General features: G+C 40.3%; 1 pseudogene; it reads left to right on the top strand.

The window, feature by feature from the left end:
- The first annotated feature begins 1,293 nt into the window (after positions 1-1,293).
- LOC106984399 (mitochondrial inner membrane protease subunit 1-like) overlaps positions 1,294-24,854 on the top strand; it is a 44,570-nt pseudogene continuing 21,009 nt past the window's right edge.

Here is a 24,854-nt window from a genome sequence, read left to right as displayed (position 1 = left end):
AAATTACATATGTGGCCTGCCTTGATTTTCTCTTAGCACTGATCTAGAATAGATTTGGGGTCTCGAAATCTTAATTTGTTTTGACTATATCTTAATCAACTACTCAGAGATGCATTTAGAAATCTATGCAAAAGCAGATTCATCATCATAGTATTCACAGGGGCAAATAATTATAAATAATATACATATTTAATGATTAGAAAAAGCTTTGTTTTATAGGCTTATCATTTTCTGAAAATAGGGCAATCATTAAAATTATAATATAACCAAAGACATGAGCAAATGATTAATGTTAAGGGAAGAATAAGGCAGGATTAAAAATATACAATTTGTTCGTGTGTGTGTGTGTATACATAAAACATGTTGAATATATATCTTGATTATGTATAGATACATGAAACAAGATAAAAATAATACGTTCACTTGTTAAACATATAACACATACATTGAATATATGCTGCATATATACATATATTTTTTTGAAAAAATGCATGATGGTAATCTATTTTTCCTTATGTTTATCTATACTTTTTTTTTATGTTCTATGAGTGCGTATTTTCATACTCAATAAACCAGAATATGTTTTTCAGAAATTAAGAAACATTTGTGGTTTAATTCCACTATCGCTTTGCCAAAAGGGGAACTGAGGGCTTTGGAACAACCCATTAAAGGTAAAAAGCTCACCAGTGGCCGAACTGAGGCTCACACCTGTGCCTTCTGACCTGGTTCTCTTCCCCAGTACTGCGGTATCATCCATGTGAACTGATTGGGTGCTGAATCAATCAAATTGACTGAACGCAGCTGGGAAAGTGAAGGCACCTAAGAGTATTCAAGAGATTAGTTAAGGGGTACAGGACATTGGTATCGGAATTAGAAATTTTATTGATTGGTTGTGAAAAGAAGTCTACATACATTAGAGCCTGCCAGTAAATGGGGTGATAGTGCCATAAAATGGAGAAGACAGAGGATTAGGGAGGCAATGACCGCAAATTCAACTACAGACACGACATGTTGGAGGGGCCGGTTAAACAGCCAGGTGGTAAGGTTCATCAGGCAGTCAAAAGCACAGGATGAAAATCTTGGAGTGATCCTGAAGCGTAACACAGAGATGTGAGAGTCGGTTTCAGAGGCCAGCTCTGCCATCGCATCTCTGAGGTGGGCAGATCTGAGGGCTGTAATCTGCTCACCTGAGCACAAGACAGTTTTGGAGTGCTGCGGCTAAAATAGCTTCAACATCTTACCAAGCCATTTGTGTTCTGGAAGGAACCAGCGTCTCACCATAATCAGCGCGCGATGAGCAATGATGAAGGCCCCTCAGAAGGAAGGTATCGAGCAGAGCAAATGATTCCCAAAACAACTAATAAAAATGGCGTTTATTTTTCTACATATAGCATTTGCCTGCTGTAACATAACCTGCAGCACTAAGGTCCTCCTGCTGCTCCATTATAGCTAGGTAATTCCTCCCAAGTGAATAGCAAAATAAAGTGTAATGTTTTTCCATATGCTCTAATTAATACATCGTTAGTAGTATGCCACTTATGCTGAAATTCTTGATGTATATAAATTTATATATATGTACATGGCTCCAGATTTCCCTCTAGAGCTAAGCCGTTATTAAGCAAGCATTCACACACATACACTTACATGTGCGATATGTATGAATATTTCATGCAGTTATTTGCATGCACTGATATATATGTATTAGAAATGTGTGTGCATAAATATAAATATACTATAAAATAAATATATATAATGGGTTTATGTAGTTTTAAAAATATTTTAAATATTAAATATTTAAATATTCACAAAATATTTTAAATATCAATATCAATATTTTAAATATCAATATTTTTACATTTATTTCCCCCCAAATAATAGTTATTTTGAATGTTTTTTAATGTTTATTTATTATTGACACACAGAGACAGAGCATGAGTGGGGGAGGGGCAGAGAGACAGAGGGAGACACAGAATCTGAAACAGGCTCCAGGCTCTGAGCTGTCAGCACAGAGCCCGACGCGGGGCTCAAACTCACAAATGGCGAGATCATGACCTGAGCCGAAGTCGGATGCTCAACCGACTGAGCCACGCAGGCGCCCCCAAATAATACTTATTTTGAAAGAGAGAGAGTGCCTCCATGAGCAGGGGAGGGGCAGAGGGAGAGAGAATCTTTTTTCTTTAAAGTTTATTTATTTATCTTGAGAGAGAGAGAGAGAGAGGTCATGATTTCATGGTTCATGAATTTGAGCCCTGCATCAGGCTCTGCACTGACATCATGGAGTCTGTTTGGGATTCTCTCCCCCTCTCTGTGCCCCTCCCCCACTTGTATATTCTCTCTCTCTCTCAAAAATAAATAAACTTGTAAAAAATTGATGGTGTCTTGAGCTTCAATTTGTTCTAACATTACACATGAATTTCCTAACACGTACTTTCTCCACTTAACCCTATATTCCTGCCACTTTGGATACTTTGAAACAGGGGCCCTGGGTGACTCAAAGCTTCCAACTTCGGCTCAGGTCATGATCTCATGGTTTGCGGGTTTGAGCCCTGCATCACGCTCTGTGTTGACAGCTCAGAGCCAGGAGCCTGCTTCGGATTCTGTGTTTCCCTCTCTTTCTCTGCCCTTCCCTCGCTCATGCTCTCTCTCTCTCTCGAAATAAATAAACATTAAAATTAGAAAAAAACAAAACAGTGGACACAACATGCAGGCTTTGAACAATAAGAAAGTAGCCCACTACCACGATTCTGAAGAAAATGGGAACACATTAGATGAACCTCATGTTTTCCTATCTTTTTGCCTGAGGGTACTTTCTGGACAGTAATGTAATTAGGTGAAGCCCAAGCCAGTAATGACAGTTTCACTGAGCTGATGAAGCAGAAACAGTAGTTTAAGGTTCCTGAAGCAACTTTCATATGCTGCACTGAGTACTGGAGGGAAGAGAGCTCGGGTAAGGACAGGGCTTTTCCACAGGTGCTTGGCCAAGAGTTGGCCCGTGTTTCCATCATGTGAACTTTGCAGGGTCTAATAGAGCGCAGATGCTGCAGGGTGGAGCTCTGAACAAAGATGCTGAAGGCCTTGCAGAGCCAGGAGATACCAGATTTCTGGCCTGGCAGTCGAGCAAATTCTCAGTGGGCACCTCAGTGACAGGGCTGAGATTCTCGAAAAGTCAGACTGCGGAGGTAAAGACTACGTTCTAAATTTTTTTAATGTTTTTATTTCTTTTTTAGAGAGAGAGATAGAGCGAGTGGGAGGGGGGCAGAGAGAGAGAGGGAGACACAGAATGTGAAGCAGGCTCCAGGCTCCGAGCTGCCAGCACAGAGCCCGACGCAGGGCTGCAACTCACAAGCTGTGAGATCGCGACCTGAGCCAAAGTCGGACACTCAACCAACTGAGACACCCAGACACTCGGGTAAAGACTACATTCTAGAGTAAAAGTCACAATCTAGGACTAAGGACCACACTGACATAAAGAATTGTACCCAACCATATTCAAGAACAAACACCAGTAATTCAATAGCATGCCAGAGCAAAACATAATGCTCTTTAAGGGGAGACAACATAATCTAGAGCCCCTACAATTAGTCAATCACAGTGTTCAATATAAACATGGAAAAGACCTAGAAATGCTTGGAATCAGAGATGCTGGTCAAGAGAAACCATGAGTCAGCATACACAAACACAAAGACGACACAGATACTAGACTTCATAAGGCAAGGACTTCATAATAACTATCATAAATATGTTGAAGGACTTAAATGAGAGAATAAACACAAGGAGGAAGTTGTGAACCCTCTCCCCCAAAATACTATGAAAAAGATCCTAAAAAGAAGTCTTACAACTGAACAGGAGTGTATTTAAAATGAAATTAAAAAAAATAGTAATAAATAAAATGAAATTTAAAACGCCGAGTGTAAGCATCAGATTGAAGGCAATAGGAGAAAAAGTCAGTAGATCTGAGGGCAGATCAACACAGATTTTCAAATAGGAAAAATGGACAAAGAGATGACCTGTGGGATAACCTGAAAGTCAACATGCCTATAATTGGAGTTCTAGAAAGAGAAGACAGAAATAATAGGAAAGGAGAAAGATAATAAATCAATTACCAAAACCACACAACATTTGACTTAAAAACTCAATCTACAGGGGCGCCTGGATGGTTCAGTTGGTTAAGCATCCAACTCTAGGTTTCAACTCAGATCATGATGTCATGGGTCGTGAGTTTGAGTCCCGCAACAGGTTCTACGCTGACAGCGTGGCAACTGCCTGGGATTCTTTCTCTGTCCCTCTCTCTTTGCCCCTCCCACACCTCTCCCTCTCTCTTTCAAAATAAGTAAACTTAAAAAAAAAACTCAACCTAAAGATCTAGGAATAATCTAAATTACATAGCAACATGGAAGCACTGAAAACATATTTAGGCATATCCAAATAAAACTGCTGAAAACAATTGAAAAGATAAAAATTTTAAAGCAGTCAGGAAAAGAAAAGATACATAATGTACAAGAAATTATAAAACAAAAAAAGAATTCACATTTTATAAGGAAAAAAAAACCCTCACAATGGAATGGCATCCTTACAGTAATTATCACACACACACACACACACACACACACACGCACTCATGCGCACACACACACGCACACACACAACCCACCTAGACTTCATCACATGTCCAGAAAAAATATAATTCAAAAGGTAAAAGAATAATAAAGACACTTGTAACTAAACAAAATCTGAGAGAATTTACCATCAACTGAACAATATTGCATAAAACGATAAAGGAAGTTCTTCATGTTGAATGGAAATGACACTGGGGAGGTATGAAATGGACTACAGATAGATATGTGTATGTATATATAACAGCCCGAGGTATCAGAGGAACTCTCTGAACTATATTTATGACTTTTCTGTAAATCTAAAACTAAATTAAAATGTTTATTATTTTCAAAGCATTCATATGGACAGAGTAGTTCACACCTCTATGCCACTAAGTTACTGGATGTATGATTTTGAGCAATCACAATTGTCCTGAGACTCAATTGTCCCATGCAAAAATAGGAAAAATGACAAGATGAACTTGAGAGGTGCCCGTGTGTGAAAGGAGATGATCCGGGCTGAGTAATGCCAGACACGTATCAAGGAAACTATCTATTGTTTTTTGCTATTCATTTTATTGTCATGATTTTACTCTTATTTTTCTTGCCATCATCATTAATCTCTTTCAAAGTTACTTGGATCACTTGGAAGCAGCCGCCCAGAGCGCAGTTGTGACAAAAGCCCCAAGGTGACTTTGGGACTAAGTATTGTGATTGATTCAAGGTTCCTGCTTCATGGTGGTTTGAGGAATGATGGGCGACAGTCCCCACATCAAGGGTATTTCATTTCTGACTTAGAAGAAGTTGGCTGGTCTAAGAGGTGAGGTTTCAAAGAAATTTAAGACACTGCAGGAGCGCATTATCTCTGGGGAAAGCTCCTGATGGACAATGCAGGATTACATTCCTAGTGGTCATAAGCTTCTTGGTGAATCCATGCTTTCGACATCAAATGTCTCTTTCTGTCACAAGATTTGCTTCCAGGGTGAGATGTATGGAGCCTATCCTTCTAGTGATCGTGAGCATTGACTTCAGGATCGACCCTTAATGTGGCTCACAAATGCCCCCCTGACCATCCAACTGGTTTTTTTCCCCACTGCTGCTCCCTGCTGCAGGCAACATGGCCCTACTTCCTGTCCTGACATTTTCCGATACCCTCCAGGGCCGCCTATGCTTCTGCACGCAGTCCCGCCCACAGCTCACAAATGCAGATGCTCAGTCTGCAACCCTGGGAATTTTACCTCTGACCCAAATATGCCTGTTTATTCATATATCTATTTCTTATTCTTTTTCCAAACTCCCACTAACACTTCAAGGCTCATTACAGAGTTTCCTTCTCTGTGAATCCAGGGTTACTCCCTTGGACAATGAGTCACTCATGTTTCCCCCCACAGACACACCTTTGGTGGAATGGAACTCCTTGAGGGCAGGACTATGTCTTAGGGATAAGGAGGGGCTTAGCACTAAATACAATGTCAGGTTTAATCTTCTTTTAAATGAGGCAGACCTTACAGTGAAATGCTCCAGTCTTCATAAATTTCGATGAGTTTTAACAAATGCATGTGCTGATGGAACTAACATCCTGCACGATGTGTAGAGCATTCACTTACCGCAGAAATTTCCCTCATGGCTCCTTTCAGTTAATCTGAAAGCCGATAAGCCACACACAGTTTCTATTTCTATCAGTATAGTGTGACTTTCTCTGTTCTTATACTTCACATATGTGGAATCATACAGTATAGATGTTCATGCCTGGCTTCTTTTCTACTTTCTTTTTTTAAAAATTCATCCTTGTCATTGCAAGTATTGGTATTTCATTTCATTTCTTCTTGCGGAATAGAATTCTAGCGTACGAATATGTCACAGTCTGTTCATCTCCTGTTAATGAGTCTGGGGGTTGATTCCAACTCGGGTGTGTTATGAATAAAGCTGCCACAAACCTATGTTTTCATGACTCCTAGAGTGTATGGCTTGGGCAAGAGAGTAGGTAAATGGTATATGTTTAATTATATGTTTAATTATGTATGTGTATATTTAATTATAATATATGTTGAATTATACATTTATATATAGCCATTTTCATCACAGAATGTCTAGGATACATACTAATTACATGACTCATCACTTTGGATGTGAACCTTGATCGCCTGCCTGAGGCAACTTCTCCGTTTTCTCCACTGTCAGATCACGCATCCACGTGCCCTTTTCATGCGGAATTTTTTGGAGGAAATTTCTTCTGTGCAGCTCACACTGAATAGCCCACGATTTTATACCTACACACCTCCAGTGGTCTGCTGTCACGACACGCCAGTGAGTTCGGGCTGTCCTGAGAATTGCCAACTCTTGCGTGTTTCATTTTGTTTATCTTCTGTTGCCTTGATTACCTTATGCCTCCTCAAAACGCATTTCCATTTTCTCAACTAATGCTTCTGCCATTTGACAGACTCGTTGGAAGCATACTGACGTAGTTAATTTACTGACACCTTCAGAAAGGGAATCTGGGATCCAGTAGTTACTGGGACTCCTCCTTCCTACACCACAGCGCAAACACAGCACACTCCGTTCTAATTATGTATTCACATAACACTTCCTTATGCTAAATATAAGCGATTTTATTGAAAACCACCGTGGCCAAACGGAAGGGACATGACAGTTAACTTGAAGGATCTTTCGATGCCTTAAAATGATGAGTTGAGCATCAAATATATATATATTGACTGCAGTGAATTAAATCACAACCAATTACAATAAAACCTTGATTCACGAGCATAATTTGTTCCGGAAACATGCTTGTAATCCAAAGCACTTGTACATCGAGGCGAATTGCAAGAACCATTGACTCAGTTACGATGATGTGACATTTTGCGTCACCTACTACTCATATTGCAAGGCATCACTCATTCATCACATTAAAATTTATTAGGAATGTTTGCTTGTCTTGCAGAACACCCTCAGAACAAGTTCCTTGCAATTCAAGTATTACTGTAATTGTTAACCTATTGATTAATAATGGTACCCCAAAAATATCAGGTCAACTTTGGAAGTTGCTAGGGCACAAACTGTATCTTGTGAATTTGTAAAGAGAAAGAATAATAATTTTTGCAACAGAAGAGAGAGGTGTAAAATAAGATCAGCAAAATAGTCATGATCATTGAAGCTAGGTGGCAGCACATGGGATTCAATAAATATCCTTTCTAATTTTGCATTTTTGAAGTTTGTGCCACGATGTGTTCAATGCCGTACCCTTAAAGAATAAAATGGCATGCGTAAAGTGCTGGATAAATATTTAAAGAACTAAGTGAAACTACCACTGATGGATGTAACCATGTCAAACTCAGCTAATTTAATTCTTTCTCTTCACATGAATACAGCTGATTAAAAATAAATCTGTAGTCTCTACTATGTGCTACTGGTAAACAACCAAGGTACCAAGTATTAAAAATGAGAACCTGAACAGGAAAAGTATGACACTGGCTTTAAAATCAGGTTCTGGAATTTGGCACAAAAGTCCTAGTGATGAGTCCTGATTCTATCTTCCAGGGGATGTGTCATCTCTACTAGTTTAAATAAAGCCCCTCAGGGGCGCCGGGGGGGCTCAGTCAGTTGAGCGCCGGACTTGGGCTCAGGTCATGATCTTGTGGTTCATGAGTTTGAGCCCCGCGTCGGGCTCTGTGCTGATAGCTTAGAGCCTGGAGCCTGCTTTGGGTTCTGTGTTTCCCTCTCTCTCTGCCCCTCCTGTCCCCTCTCTCAAAAATAAATAAACACTAAAAAAATTAAATAAAGCCTTTCAGAGACTCTCGATTCCATCTTAACAATGTGGGAAGTAAACATCTAGGTTATAGTAGGAACGGAAGGGGATACATATGAAAAATAATCTGCAGAGTAGAGTGTTGTACAGAAGCTGTTCCTTTAAAAAGGTTACAAATGGGCACTGAGGAATGCCTGCACTGGACCAAATAGAACAACAAATCATGCCAGAAAATGATACAGAGCATTTGATAAGTGCATTTCAGATAATACCAGCAATAAACCTTATGATCTGATTTGATATCCTTCTGGAAAGAGAACTGGAACTCTAATCCCAGACTGACTGCCAATCATCATTGAGCTTGTTAGAGGGACTAACATCTTTGGTCGTCCTCCCCTTTTTGCCTATAACCCAACTTCAACTATATAATAAATCCAACTTCTTTTGACTTAGTATCTATCAATTACAGTAAAATTATATGTGTTAAAAATAAATGACCCAACTGATGAGAACGCCACTGAAATTTTCCGGAATAGTGTTCAGGGACTTAAAGGCTCTCAAATATTCAATAAGCGATCACAAATGATACGTAATTTATTATGTATAAGAGGAAAACACGCTTGAACTGTTGACAGTGTTGAACAGGGATCTGTGGTAGTCAGTTGCCAATTGTCCCCGTGATTCTGACCTCCTGGTATTTGTGCCTTTGGGCACTTGTCCTCCTCATCACTGGTAGTGCTGACCTGTATAACCAAGATTCTACTGTGGAAATGCTACATGTGACTTCTGAGGCTAGGACCCAGAAGACATTCTGGTTTCCACCTTCTGTCTTTTGGATCACTTGCTCGGAAAAAACAGTTGCCACGTCGTGATAACACTCAAGCATTCCTGTGGAGTGGTCCCTATGGCAGGAGCCTGATGTCCCCACAAATAACCAGAGCTAATGTCAGTATTTCTGGGTAAGTTACTGAACCGCCTAACGAGTGGATCCGTCTGCTCCGGTAGAGCCTTCTGTTGACTATAGTCCCAGCCAACCAGCCGACAGCAGCCTCGTGAGACCCTGATACCAAACCACGTGGCTAAGCTGGTCCCGGATTTTGGACCCAGAGACACTGTGTGAGGTAATAAATGCATATTGTTTCAAGCCACTCATTTCAGGGTTGTTTGTTTTACAGCAAAAGAGAAGCAATGCAAAGTCTAAAATACAGTGCACAGTTTTATTCTGTGGTAAAGCGTGTATCACAGTGCAATGCAGCACATTTTTATTAATCAACTTGGTTGATGTCTAATTTATATATAACAACAGGCACAGAGTTTAAGTGCACACTTTGATGAGTTGTGACAAATGTATACACCTGTGAAACTGTCACCCATGATCGAGATGCAGAACATTTCCATCACTCAATGATGTCGCCTCTGCCCAACCCCGGTGAATTCTTGCCCCAACATGGGCGTCAGGCTGATCTGCCTTCTCTCAGGAGTGAAAGCATTTGAGTCTTCTAGATTTTCATATAAATGGAATCATACAATCTTTTGTATCCAGTGCCCATTTACTGCAAATATTTTTGAGATTCACCCACGTTGCCATGGGCATCATTAGCTCATTCCTTTTATTGACATGTAGTATTCTATTACACGGACATAACATCACTTTATTTTTTTAATCTTTATTGAGGTATAATTGGCATATAAAATTGCAACATAATGAAATTGTACAAGTGTATGTTGTGGTGATTTGGTATACATGCATGTCCCACCTTATTTATGCAACCTCGTGGTCTGGACATTTGTGTTGCTTCCGGGTTTTGGCTAGTATGGATGAGGCTGCTATCACCAACCACACCCAATTCTACGAATTGCAGGATAGTATGGTTAGTGGGCATTTAACTTTTAAAGAAAGGCAAACTATTATTCAAAGTCATATCATTTTGCACCCACTCCCGCAATGTATGGGTCGCTCCACAGTGTCACCAACACTTCATATTGTGTGTGTGGTTTTTTAAGTTTGTTCATTCTACCGAGTGCGTAGTGATATTTCATTGTGGCTTTAATTTGCATTTCCTGGATGACTAACGAAGATACATACCTTCTCGTGGGCTCGTGGCCATTTGCTTTGCTGACACATAAACTCTCTTCAAATATGTTATATTTGTAGTGGGTTGTTTGTCTTTCTATTATAAAATTGTGAGAGTTCTTCATACAGCGTGGGCATAAGTCCTGTTTTGAGTATTATGTATTGTAAATAGCCTCTCAGTCTGTGACTTGCCAATTCATTTTCCCAATGATGCCTCCTGATAGGACCAAGGATGTGAATTTTGATGTAGTCTAATTTACCCTTGGTTTTTTTTATGTTGATTGCATCCTGTACCCCATCTAAAAATTCTTGCCTACTCCGACTGTGCAAAGATATTGTCCTAAATTTTTGTTCAAAAATTTTATAAGTTTATCCTTTATGCATAGATGACAGAAACTAATGAGTCCTAATAGCTAGGAAAAAAAAAAGTAGCTCGTGTATTAGCTGGATAGCCTGGGGGAAGTCATTTAATATTCTGAGAACAAGATACTTCATCTCTATAACTGAGATTATAATGTTATCCAGACCTGCTTTGAAGGGTTTTTGAGAAACTCAACACGATACCGGACCCACAAGTTTTGGTAACTCATACAGACTATATATGTGGATGATACTACATAAAGCAATATCAATACCCAGAAAATGTTATTGACTAATTACAAAATAAATACCATTTCTCCCTCATGGCATTTCTGTTTTCTCTTCTCTGTTTACTTATATGCATCGCATTCTTTAATGTTTGGGTCTTCACTAACCAAGCAAGGAGTATGACATAAAAAGCTTTTGGACCACAAGCATACTGTTCTAAGTACTACACCATATAAGAAAGCAGGAATCAATTTTTGAGTAACTCTTGTACATAAGACCCGTTGTTGGTGACATACATTAATGCTTTCTTTTAGTATGCTCTAGAGACAAGTGCACAAAATTATGACTTTACTTCAAACTGATGCAATAATAGACCATTTTAAGTGATACTCAATGTTATTGTTACTTAAAAATAAAAGAAAATGATTTCGTCTCTGAGTAAGACTGGACTTTAGAACTTGAGCTTTGTGACAACATCTTTCTACTCCAGGATTTAAGGCAGTGATTCTTAAACCCTTTCAATTTTCCAATTCTTTGAAAACCTGGAGCTCCTGCAATTGCAAGCAATGTTTCCATTCTCAGGACAAATTTCCCCTATTTTATGGAACGTCTTAAAAATTTTTTAATGTTTATTTATTTATTTTGAGACAGAAAGAGAAAGAGAGAGAGAGAGAGAGAGAGAGAGAGAGTAGGGCAGGGGAAGAGAGAAAGGGAGAGAGAGAATCCCAAGCAGGCTTCACGTTATTAGTGCAGAGCCCAATGTGGAACTCGTTCCCACGAACCATGGGATCATGACCTGAGCCGAAATCAAGAGCCAGACACTTAACTGACCGAGTCACTCTGGCACCCTTCACCTTATTAAATTTTATCAGATCTCATCAAGAAAATGAAATTATTCTCCAAAATCTTACCACGGCTTTGTGTTTATCGTTCTACCTTTTTGATATTTATTTGTGTAAATAACAATTACCTTTCTAGATATTTGTTATGGGGTAAATTAATATTTAATAGGAAAGTTTAATATTTTCCAATCTGGTTTTCCACTATTTCAAGTAGTCTTTCAGATTCTTTAGGCTATCTAACGGATCTCAATGAAATAGTTTATAAATTCAGTAAACTAAGGATGTTGGTCCCTTTTAGATTCCAAAGGAATCTTTGGTCTATTCACTCATTGGGAATGGGAACAGAAAACTCTGGTTCAGATTAGTACTCAGACATCGAGTCTCTCATGACAACACCAAGTGCACGATTAATAGAAGAATGTCAAAGCTTCAGTCAAAATGCTCTTCGTCTATTTTGTCCTCACCCCTTAATAAACTGTATCTCTTCTATCAGCTCAGTAAAAGGAGGCTTCCTTTGCCAAGACTTCATGGAAATGTATCTCAAGGAACCATAACTCCAGTTTCTTGGCCAGCTCCCTCATTACTGCAACGAACTTAGCCCTCTATCTCCTCTTTTTATGTTCCACTCCATTAGGAAAGGAGATCATATTTTCTGAACTGATGAAATTAAACTTGCCCATATTTTCCCAGTCATCATAATTTTTACAAGAGCTCATCTAATCAATTTTTGGCAAGAGAACGACAATACTATACTAGATAGCACCATTAAGATGAAATGGTCATGCTGTTGAATTAGAGATACTTAAATTAGGTAGACTAAAATTTAGTTTGGCTTTTATTGTCCTCATTCTTCTAACCCTTAAATACATGTTTTGCAAGGCTGGTCATTTAACTCCCATCAATATTTCTCCCAGTGCAGAAAGGAAATATCATTTTCCAGGCTTTTGCAGAGATATTACGGAGAAACTGAATTTGTAAGCTTAATGTCAGATTGTCAAAGGAGGCAATGAAAACCCTCTGCCTGTTCTAGCATACAGAATGCCAAGCACAACAGTTAAGCAATGTATATCAGTGATATACATCTGATATTGGCATAACCCAAGACATGCCCAAGATAACTTCTGCAGTTGGGACCCCCAATTTCTTCTGGTAACCATGCATGGAGTACTTACTATGCGTATGTACCTACTAAGTGCTACAATGTTTCTATAGAGAAAGAGACTTAGTATCTATCTGCAAAGAGTTACAGCTCTGCAAGAAAGTCAGGGTTATATACAAATAAACCACAGGGTGATATGAAATTTCATAAAATCCAAAGAGCAATGACTGGAAATAGCATTCTTAGACATGCTCAAGTCAGAAGCACATTGTCTATAAGTGAGCCATCCATCTCACTTATAAAAGAATATGATTGAAGAAATAAACCCAGTAAACCTATAAAAATGATCACCTTTGTAGGAAATAGGACCCGGGTCTGCTGGCCCAATCTGGGTGTAGGATGCAGGGGAGGGCAAGATGTGGGTTTGTATATCATTTATCTGTGGGATGCACTTGCAGGGCCAAAGTGGGTGATCAAGAAGCCAGGCCAGGTATGGAATGAGTTACCCACCCAAAGGAGGTAGGAAGAGAGGGTTTGCCTTGCAGGGGGAAACAAGAATTTAGGAAATCAGCAAGTGAATGCAGATTTACCAAAACCATTACACGATGTTATTTTGGAGAATTGTGAAAATTGTTATGAGGGAAAATTACGCAGTATCATGCAAGCATGTTAAGTGGGGAAACCAGAATGATCCAGAAGGCACAGGAAGACTTCTTTGAAGATGTGATTTACAGCCAATGTCCCAGTGCCAGGATGGACATGAGAAGTCAGACATCCTGTGGCTCTAAGGATCATGGCCATATTGACTGAAGACTCTGCAGGGAGTGGTCAGAGATGAATGGAAAGGAGGCAGGAGTGAGATCGTGTGGGCCTGAGAAGCAGGGCTAACGTTTGTTATTATTCCACATTTGAGGGGAAGCTGTTAGAGGTTTGGTTTTTTTTCTTAAAAAAATTTTTTTTAATATTTATTTATTTATTGGAGACAGAGAGACACAGTGCAAGCAGGGGAGGGGCAGAGAGAGACAGAGAGACGCGGAATCCAAAGCAGGCTCCAGACTCCAAGCTGTCAGCACAGAGCCCAACACGGGGCTCGAACCCACGAAGCGCGGGATCATGACCTGGCTGAAGTCAGACGCTTAACTGACTAAGCCACCCAGGTGCCCCTAGAGGTTTTTGAAATGAGGATATGCATGATGCAATGTATGTTTTACTATTATTATTTTGGCCAAAGTCTATATAATGAACTGAAAAGGCTTATAAGTGGTTGGCAATAGACCACTTTGGGGGCTCAGGCAATGTAGAAGAAGGTGACAGAAGCTTGTGTTTGAGGGCTAGAAATGAATACAGGGAGAAATCAATTAATTAAAAAGCAATGTTGGGGGGCACCTGAGTGGCTCAGTCAGTTAAGCATCTGATATCAGTTCAGGTCATGATCTCAAGGTTCATAGGTTCGAATCCCACATCAGGCTCTGTGCTGACAGCTTAGAGCCTGGAGCCTGCTTCGGATTCTGTGTCTCCCTCTCTCTCTTCCCTTCCCCCACTTTCACTCTGTCTCTTTCTCTCAAAAACAAATACACATTTAAAAAAATTTTAAAAGCAATGTTGGAGTTAAATTGATTGGAAATGGAGTCTGAGGGAGAGAATCCTGTCCTGGTTTCTGACTGGTGTAAATCTTAATTGCAGCTAATTTGCCAAGTATGGAAGAATATAAAAAAAAAATAAAAAACAAAATGAAAATTAACATACATTCCACTAGATAATCACGGTGAACTTTTTTTCTAGTCATACATATGCATTGTTTTCTTCAATCAGGGTCTCATAGTAAGTATAATTTTATATCCTGGTTTTTGACTTATGTTGTGAGACTTTTCAAATATCATAAAGAATACTTATTGCAAAATCACAATTATAATGGCTTATATTATCTTATGGAAGTATCCTCATATAAAATACTAGTCACTTTTTATTAGGCATTTTGGTTATTTCTATATTGTTACCCTTATAAATAATGCTACAATGAATATTATTGCTTGCAAACCTAGTGAACATCCCCGTGTGTTTCTTCTGTATTAAATCACAGAGAAGAAATTATGGGACTAAAGGCATTTCCTTTATTAAGACACTCGCTGTGTTGCAAAGCTTTTCCCCAGAAATTTTGTTCCGATGGACAGTTGCACTAGCAGCCTATGAGAGCATATGTTTTGCAATCTGGGCACCAACAGAGACCTTTAGTTTTTAAATGCAGTAAAACCTTGGTTTGTGAGCATAATTCGTTCTGGAAACATGCTTGTAATCCAAAGCACTTGTATATCAAAGCAAATTTCCCCATAAGAAATAATGGAAATTCAGAGGACTTGTTCCAACAAGCCAAAAATATTCATATAAAAATGATTACAATGCTGTAATATAATACAAAATAATAAAGAAAATACAAAATATAAAGAAAAATAAACAGATTAACTGCACTTCCCTTTGGCAACCTTTGTGGCTGGTGTGAGGGAGACAAGAGAGAGGAGGGTGATTGTGTAGAATGGCTTTCACTATCACTAACCGAATCACTGCCGTCTATTGGCTCAATGGAATCTTTTTCTTTTCATGCAGCTTTAACAAGGAGCCTATCCAAAGACACTTGCTTTTGCCTCCTTTTGAGAATTTTGCGGAAATGTGACACTGCGTTATCGTTAAACAGATTCATCCCTCACACTGCTATAGCTTTATTCGGGTGGTGCTTTTCTACAAAATTTTGCTCTGTTTCCCACATTTGATACATCTCTCTAATCTCATTTGAGGTGAGGGATTCCACTGCTTTTTCTTTCCTCTGCAGACAAGATGCAGACATAGACTTATAACATCTTGCAATTTCGACTACTTGCTTACCTTATTCGTACTTCTCGATGATTTCCTTCTCCACATCTGCCATAATCATCTCCTTACCACCTTTCTATTTAACGTGTTTCTGCATGGGGGCCATTGTATCCACTCACATGGATGTTGATTATGGTACCTTGTTAATAAACTCTGGTCATATACTGTATTTAATGTAACTGGCAATAAGGCAGCAGAGGAAAGGGTCTATATCTGCAGGCACCTGACCTAGAATGAAGCAGAGCATTCCTAAGCTCACTCTTGGATGGAAACGCATAGGTGCCTTGAAGTGACAAAAAACACACTAGTGCCAGTTATGGGCACCTTCCAACATTCTGAAAAATCACTGATTTCTATCAAACACCACAGCCTGAGACCGAGCATCTGAGCATGGGAGACGATCACCCACAATCCCACAGAGAGAGAGAGAGAGGGAAGAACCATTAGTTCAGTTGTGATCATGTGATGTTTGGTGTCACGTAAGACTCATATTGTAGGCTATCGCTCGTTTATCAAGTTAAAATTTACCAGAAATGTGTGCTCATATTGAGGAACACTCACAGAACAAGTTACTCTCCATCCGAGGTTCTACTGTATTCTTCATGAACTCGCAGGTGGAAAGTGTCAACACATCAGGGTCCCAGATTCTAGAGAGGAAGATTCCAGATTCTAGGGAGAAGAGATTCTCAAGACAATCTTGGGTCAGACACCTGGCCCTGCTCCTATTATCAAAGCACAGAAGTTAGATTGTGAAAGTACAGACACAGCTATGACATTCACTCCCATGGGTGCAAAAAGCCTTCAAGAACAGAAAAGAAAATTGTGAACTGGGCCAAAACCCCTGAGGAGTGGATAGCGATGATGAATAGGAACATTCAAGGAAGGAGGGATTTAAGATTTTATAAATATCGAGTCAGGCTGCCAAAATACCCTTCCAAGTGGCCTCATTAAAAGATATTCTTCCATGAGCCTACACTCCTCTCTCCCCATAAGCTCCTCCTACCTCTCCTCAAATCTGGTAAGAACCAACTGAAAGACCTTCCAAATCCTCAAGCCAATCCTAAAACTGGGCTGATCTGCCTCTATTGCTCTCATATTGCTCCTTAACAATCTATCACCAACTTAACAGCTTGAGACAACATATGCTTAATTGTTCCTTTCCAGTTTGGGAGATCAGAAGCTTGAAACATGTCCTATAGAGCTAAAATCAGGTTGTTGGCTGGAGTACATTCCGTCTGGAAGCTCTGGGGAAGAATCTGTTCTTTGATGTGTCCAGCTTCTAGAAGTTTCCCACATTCCTTAGCTCCTGGCCACATCAGTCCAACGTCTGTTTCCATTGCCACAAAGTTTTCTCACTGATGCCTCTGCCTCCTCTTAGAGGACTCTTGTGATTACTTTGGACCTAATCCAGGATAATCCCACCATCTCAAGATTGCCAATTTAATCACATCTGCACAATCTCTTTGTACTGTAAGGTATGGTCATGTTCACAGGTTCAGGATTAGGATGTGGGTATCTTTGGGGAAGGGCATCATTCTGTCTTCCACACCGAACAGCCAGAACCCACAAAGGGGCATGGCCTGGGCATGAACTCCCTCACCCACAGTCCCTGCTGAACTAACCACCACAAACCAGGCTTCTGTGGGTACTGTGCTCTTGACCATTTAATCTCCTAATTGTACTGTTCTGTGATAGTCATTTGATTTGTTCACTTTGGTCATTAGCTCATCTTTCCAAAATTACCTTTGTACTTCCTCTCAAGGTAAATCCATAGCCTGTACCTTCCCCAGCTGATCCGATAGGAATTCCATGATCAGATTGGCCAGCATGACCAAGAGGTAAACATTAGAGCTCATCTCACGTTCCACAAGGGCCGGCCAGGGCTTTGCCATGTGCAGACAGCCCCCAATGTGCCCATGTGCCAGAGACACTAGTCTTCTTACAAATGCTACACCTGAAATTCTTCTACTTTGAGTCCACATTTTTACTCCAGTTTTCCCTTTGGAGAATTTGGATTATTGAAATCCTGAAGTGAACATGTCTTTGGCCATCTTCTTATGACATGTCCCTTGTGGTAATTGGTTTGAAGCTGGTTGAAAAACCCAGGGGAACCAGAACTTTATCAGAAACCTCACTTCGAGAATAAGCACTGCCTGGAAATCCCTACCTCTGTTTCCCATCCAAAATATCGGGTCTCTGAGATAGTTACTCTCACTTTAATCCAACTGAAGTGTAGCACATCCCTGGCTTTGGGCACTTTGAGAAACTCTAGTAGATTTATACTCTACTTTCACGTTCTCAAATAATACTGATTATTACAACCATCTTCTGTTGGATTAAGGCAAATGTTACTCCTTTCCTTTAAAGCTGATAAAATGGATTCAGAAAAATTAAGTCACCAGCTCGAAGTAGCAGGGCTAATAAGAACAGCAGGAAATTGGACAAGAATCTTCATGTACTCTCCCACCGTAAATCAAATGCTGGTTTCTTCAAATAGTTCTACCTGAACTCTTATATAAATACTTAGTCATTGTATGATTAGCAATATATATGGGGTGGGGGGCAGGTTTCAAGTCCACTTCTGAATATTCACTTCTGGATATTGAGACACTTTTTATGAAAACACATGCTTTCTGCTTTAGTTGCCATCACCTCTTTAAGAAGAGTGCACGTATTTCTTCTAAACACGAGTGTTGTTGGATTTGCATCGAATGCACATTTTTATAAAGTGCTGTGAAAAATCGAATAGTGCTGACATCCAGCCTAAAGTGAAGAATGTTTTGAAAACAATACCCATTTTTGATCGATGCTGACACACCCCATCTTTATTTTTCTCCACCTCACTTTGGGAATCTTCTCCTCTGTCAGCTATTTCGGTAGCTATTCTAGAAATTCAGATCTATGTGTCAATGGTATTGACCTGATGTTCTGGTTCCCAGAATCTGATGCTTACATAGAAATGTGAGAAGCCAAGCCCTAGAAGGCAGGCCATGGCTTCCCGGCATCCGTTTTGCCACACAGATGAACACCAGGAAATAGGCCAATGCTACTTTATGGCCTTGGCCAAGTACAATCCTCACAAGCAGACCTACCCAAGTGACACATTTATACAGCTCGGATGGGCAAATGACACATTTATATGGCTCGGATGGGAATGGCTTTAGGCTTACTGTCTCAATCACACGGTCAACGTGGGCCAGAAACATCAAAGCCAGACAACAGCACAGGGTTGTCTGAATTCAAGGGGAGGTTCTGTTCACCCTCCAGGCTGCACATCATGGCCAAATTTCTCAAATTCATTTTTCTGTCATTTCAACCTCTACCACGTTTCTTTAGCTTTTAGACTGAAGATGAGCTGGCGAGTTCTCTCCTGTTCCTTTCAAATGTAACTTGATGTTCATTTTATGTCAAGGTTAGCATGGTACATTTGCAAGAATACCAATTTTGCAATTAGGAAAAAAGGAGCTTCCGATCTGCCCTTGCCACGAACCAGAAGTCTGTTCCTCCACCAGTCGCTGCCTCTCTGAGCCTCAGTTTTTTTCCTGATGTGTCAAATAAGGAAAATAACTGCTCTCCCCAATTTTACAAGTATATCACACAAATCAAGATGATTTAAGTGACAATCATTTATTAGCCACAAGGGCTTTCATATGTAAAGGCTGGTGCATCAGAGGAAAGAACAGCTAATTAGGAAACAACCTGGCTTCTAGGGTTTGATCTGCAACTATTTGGGGTGAGCCCTTCACCAAGTCTCTGAGGGATTATTCTTCTCGTCCCTAAAAAGAGAAGGAAACACATAATAATCCCCTAAGGGGCTTTCAGCTCCAACACTCTAGTGTTCCAGTATTACGTTATTACTGTTTTGTTAACATGAGTTCCGCATTATCTATTAACATTTCTACTATTTTCCTCTCAATGACTGTTTTCCAATTATTTCACACCTTCACTGTGCATATGTTTTATCTATTTTCCCCCAGCATATTTGTCCATGAGGAATAACTCTTTAGAAGCATCTCGGAGCTTTTCTCCCCCCTCAAAATTCTATTCAATCCTCTATTATTTTTCTCGCTTTGTATTCACAACCCTTCCAAATTAAATACCATTGGCACATTTAATTTAGTAGGGCATCGACTTTACTCTTGGTGATAAGCTACACGAAAGGAGGTAGACTACATGAGATCTCAAAGTGAGAGTAAATAGCATGTTAATGAAATTCACAAATTATACTAAATTGGAAGATGTGGTGAGCGACAGAGTGAATAGAGACGTAATACAAATGGACTTTGAGGGGTGAGAAGCCCGGGCAGATAATAGAAAAAAATTGGATTTGGTTAAAACAAATTCACTAAGGAAAAAAAATGCCCTAAGAATACTTGCTGGAGGGAAAGACAGGGTGAGAGGGTGAGGCACGAAACAGTACTTTAATAACCTGTAAATTGAATGGATAATTCTAAGGAAGAATGTAAATGCATCACTATACTTTTCTCCTTGCATGCAGAAAAGTCAGCTACTGATGCACTGAACAGGCATCCACTGAGTGCCCACCTATGCTCAGCGCTGGAACAACTGTAGGTCTGGCAATAGGAGTTAAATAGGACTGCACCTTCCCTTTCCTAAATAGTGCCGGAGGGACTGTCTGGTGGACAGGTGCCCGGCAATTGTCATACTGGGGTTAAGGACAAAACCAGAGGCCCCTCTGACCTGCAAAGGAGTGAGTGCTTTCGAATTCACATCATTCTGGAAACATGAAGCTCGACAGGTGGACAGATTGTAGAAGAAGGTGGAAAGCACCTCAGTTGGAACAAATACCTAATGTAAAGAGTGAGGCACAAATCAGCCCAGTCCTCTCCCAAGCTCAGTCTCTGTCTCACTGCCCACCTTCACCAGAACTCTGATCTAATAACTGAGCTCCACTAACATAAACCACCATTTCCCACCAGCGGTATCCCTCTGTCCTCTGTGAAGGGCCAGTCTCGTTCTGAGAACCTTCCCATTCCCACACATCTGGACGGCTCTGTTTATTTAAGGTATGGCTTCAGAATCACTTCCACAGAGAAGGCCTATTGCTTCTACTGCATCTGTAAGTTGGACTGGGCTAACTCTCACTCCTTTCGCCTCCTATCTGATTCGCATCGTATCTGACCCTTATTTTTACTAAAACACCTCTCACACTATGGCAAAGAATGATTTCCTTTTCTGGATTTCATGCTAGTTTGTGAGAGTTTGCAGTGAAGAGCTTTTTTTCTTTTTTTTCCTGTGCTCCTCGAGGTAGGTAGCCTCATGCGTAATAACCCCTGTTAGCCCTCAATCAGTATTTGTGGAATAAGTTAGGGAAGAAATAGCCACGTTCCTCCTAGAAGTCAGAGGCAAATCGGAGGCACGCTGGCCGGAGAAGCGTGGTTACTGCTTGGACGTTGGGCAGAGCGTGTGTGTGTGAGGGTGTGTGCGAATCAAGTGAGACTAAAATCCAGATCTGCCATTCACTCACCATGTGACATTAGGCAACTCACTTCACGTAACCTCAGTAATGGAAAATAGAGAGTTTAGTTAAAGACTCAAGAGGAAATTGTAAAAGGACACTGAAAGCTATTTGGGAAACCGAAGAGGTTAATTTCGTTTATATTTCCTGTGATAATACTGTGTTTTGTTCACTCTTAGCATTTCTTTTTGAAAATGCTGCTATGTCGGGGCAGCTGGGTGGCTCAGTCTGTGAAGCATCCCACTTCAGCTCAGGTCACAATCTCGCTGTTGGGGATATAGAGCCCCGCACTGGGCTCTCTGCTGTCAGCACAGAACCCGCTTCAGATCCTCCGTCTCCCTCTCTCTCTCTCTGTCCCTCCCCCTCTCATGCTCTCTCAAAAATAAATTAAGAATTAAAATTAAAAAAAAGGAAGAAGAAAATGCTGCTCTGTCCTAGCTGCCGGAAGCAGGATTGAGAGAAGGGTCATCTGTAACCACTCAGAGGCACAGGTTCCCAATTTTCTGATCTGCTGGTCTCACGGATGAAGGCAGTAGAATCTGAGTGCTCCCCAAGAAAGGAGTTTGGTGGGGGGATCAAAACCCAGGGCACTCGGTCAGTTTTATGTGCCTGTAAGAAGAGTCAGTCTCCAGAACATAACCTGTGGAGTTGTCATTGGAATCTGTTCTCACTTAATTATCAGCAGAGTAAGAAAATAGCATCAAATGTTCCCGGTATAACATCAAGTAAATTCAATTTTGAAATTAAAAAAAAGGGGGGGGGTAGGGGAATGAAAGCATTTTGTAGGGCTATTCTAATGGATTCAGTATCTTCACTTAGGAAGTATGTGATTAAAATAATAAAAATAATATATTTTATGGCTCCTTTTATTATGACGGTTTTATTAGAAAAGGCATTAGCTGTTCATCTGTGAGTGATAGATGCCAAATAAACTGAATTAAGGTTATTATTAAGGCTTCATTAAGTCAAGCCATTTCAATCACTCATTTATGCTTTTAACTTAGCATGCTAATTAAACTAAAAGAGTGTTAATATTTGAAAACTCATCTGACTTTTGGGACCCAGCCCACGCCCTACCTCTTCCAAGAAGACTTCCTTGCCTACCTGGACCTTTCCAGACTGGGTAAGTACCTGGACTGTATACTCCCTGCCCCGACCCAGGGGGCTTAGCCTCTAGGGAGACATTACAGGTACTGTCTCATAATAAGTTCATAATGTTAGTGGATTTTTGCTTCTGTCCATGAGGGAGTAAGACAGTCCAGGATTATACTCCTATCAAACACAACCAGAAAACAGGACAAGACACCGTGAGGAACAAATACAGCCACATACTGGACAACCGCAGCAGAGGAATGCAATCCCTTAGAAAGGAAACAATCAAGGAGAACCCAACCATCACCCAAGTTTTCTACCCTACGAGGTAATGCAAGAACCTTGGCACATAAACTCCAGCCATCTTGCTGAGTTGAGGAGACAGACAAAAGTTTGAGGAGGCCAGGACAACTCAAATCTGTGCATTCAACAACAACCCCTTTAGATCTCTGGTGAACACCAGGTGTGTGCATATGTGGAGATACCCCATAAAGCTAAACAAGAATGATTTCCAAGAATAATCAATTATTGAGCATATGATAATACAATTTACATAGAACACAGGGATCTATAAGAGTAGACAATTCCTATTGTTTACACAGATTGGAAATGATTGGCATTCCCTCCAGCTGGACTACAAAGACCTTGTTGAATATATGCGACTTTCCACAGAGACCCCAGAATGACCTCATGAATGTGGCTTAAATCACTCTAGAACAAGGGTGGATCTTCACCTGTCTTGAAACAGCCTAAAAGCAGAACTCAACCGACCAAATGTGTCCACAAATAACTCAACTTCCTGGTAGTCAAAGTCCAACACTCTTTAATGCAATGCATCAAAATGCTTCACAACATAAATGGGCAATGTCTGCATCCAATTAAAAGTCACTAGACAGTAAATGAATTAGGAAAATGTAACCTGGACAGCAGAGATGATAGGATTTTCAGGAAGCAGCTATTATAAATATTCCCCATATGCTCATGTATAATGGAGAACATGAATATGATGAAGAAAAATGGTAGGCATTAAAAAAATACCCAACTGTAATCCTAAGGATGGAAAACAACATTTTTAATACCAGTGACTATTGTTATCACTTACTATTTGCCATTCTCTACAAATTCCTCCAAAAGGATGTTGAGAAGCTGGGCTCAGGGATCAGATGTTCAAGTTTCGGAATTGAATCCACCACATGGTGACTCTATGGCCTTGAGCAAGAAACTTAAGATCTCTGTTTTCAAATTTATTATATGTAGATAGAAATACAGTGCTGTCTACTTCATAGGTTTGTCACGAAGTTTAAATAAGAAAACCCACAAATGGTTTTAAAAAGTGATCCCACAGTTAGGTAAACACCAATTCCCAAATTGGACTGGAAGTGAGGTTTAGAGAGCATAATTCCCATTAAAGGGGCACAACAAGATCTTTGAGAGGCAGAGGACAGCCTTGCACCTGCTCTGCCTTGCCCCAGATCGCATGCGCATACAAGAGGGTTCATTTCCTCATGCCATTTGTCAGCCTCTTTCTGGGCTTGAGTTCTTGGCTTTTGAGTTGCCAGATCCTTCCAGATTTTTCTTTCTGCCCAGCTTCTTCGCTTTGGCAGTTTATTTTCAAAGATCAGATGCTTTCATCAAATATCCAAACGTGGTCTCCAGGATTTCTTTCTTTGTCCTCAGGGTTTTCATTTCATAGGACTTATAGAAGGCAATACTCTGTCCTACTCCAGACTTCACCCTGATCGGCTCAAACCTCAGCAACTCAGAGCAGGAGATGCTGGCAGGGGAAGGGGTCGTGATGATGATGGTCTTATCTCTTGGACTATCTACTGTACTGGAACAGAACTTGATCATATAATTGAAATAGAGTAAACCGTATTATCCGGTATTATCCCCAGAGTCATGGTGACAACCACAGGCTGGCTCATAGTTGTTATGTCCTGTGGAGGGGGTGGGGGACAATTAACCAACTTCCACAGCTAACTTCACTTGGTAGAGCGACTGCTGAATGGATCCATCCTCTTCCCTAAGAAAGGAAGAGCGGCTGTAATTGAGGGATGGAGTTACCTGCTATGAAACACGCTCCTGCAAATACTAAGTAAATCAAGTCCTCCGAGCGATCCCTGGGTCAAGTCTTCTTGATTTTACCTGGACATAACCCTATCGCTGTATAGTCCAGACATCAGGGAGTTTGCAGTCGGGCTTTGGGCTAGAAAAGTGAACTGCAGAAGATTCGTAAACTTGTATTTGGGAAAACTAACCTTTTTAATAGTCTTTTTAAAAAAATTGAATAAGCAAACACACACACATCCGTTACCTTTTACGTTCTAAAAGGTCTAATCCAATGGCATCCTCTGAGTTTCTAAACTCTATACTGGAATTAGGAAAAATGAACTATGGCTTTCTTTGCAGAAATGCCCTTAAAGTATATGTAGTCCTGCTATACGGTCTCCCTCCCCACCTTCATGTTACAACTTTCCT

The sequence above is a fragment of the Acinonyx jubatus genome, chromosome F2 (genome assembly GCF_027475565.1).
Source record: "Acinonyx jubatus isolate Ajub_Pintada_27869175 chromosome F2, VMU_Ajub_asm_v1.0, whole genome shotgun sequence".
NCBI lineage: Eukaryota > Metazoa > Chordata > Mammalia > Carnivora > Felidae > Acinonyx > Acinonyx jubatus.
Note: the sequence above shows the minus strand (reverse complement) of the source record. Positions and strands in the feature narration are given on the sequence as shown.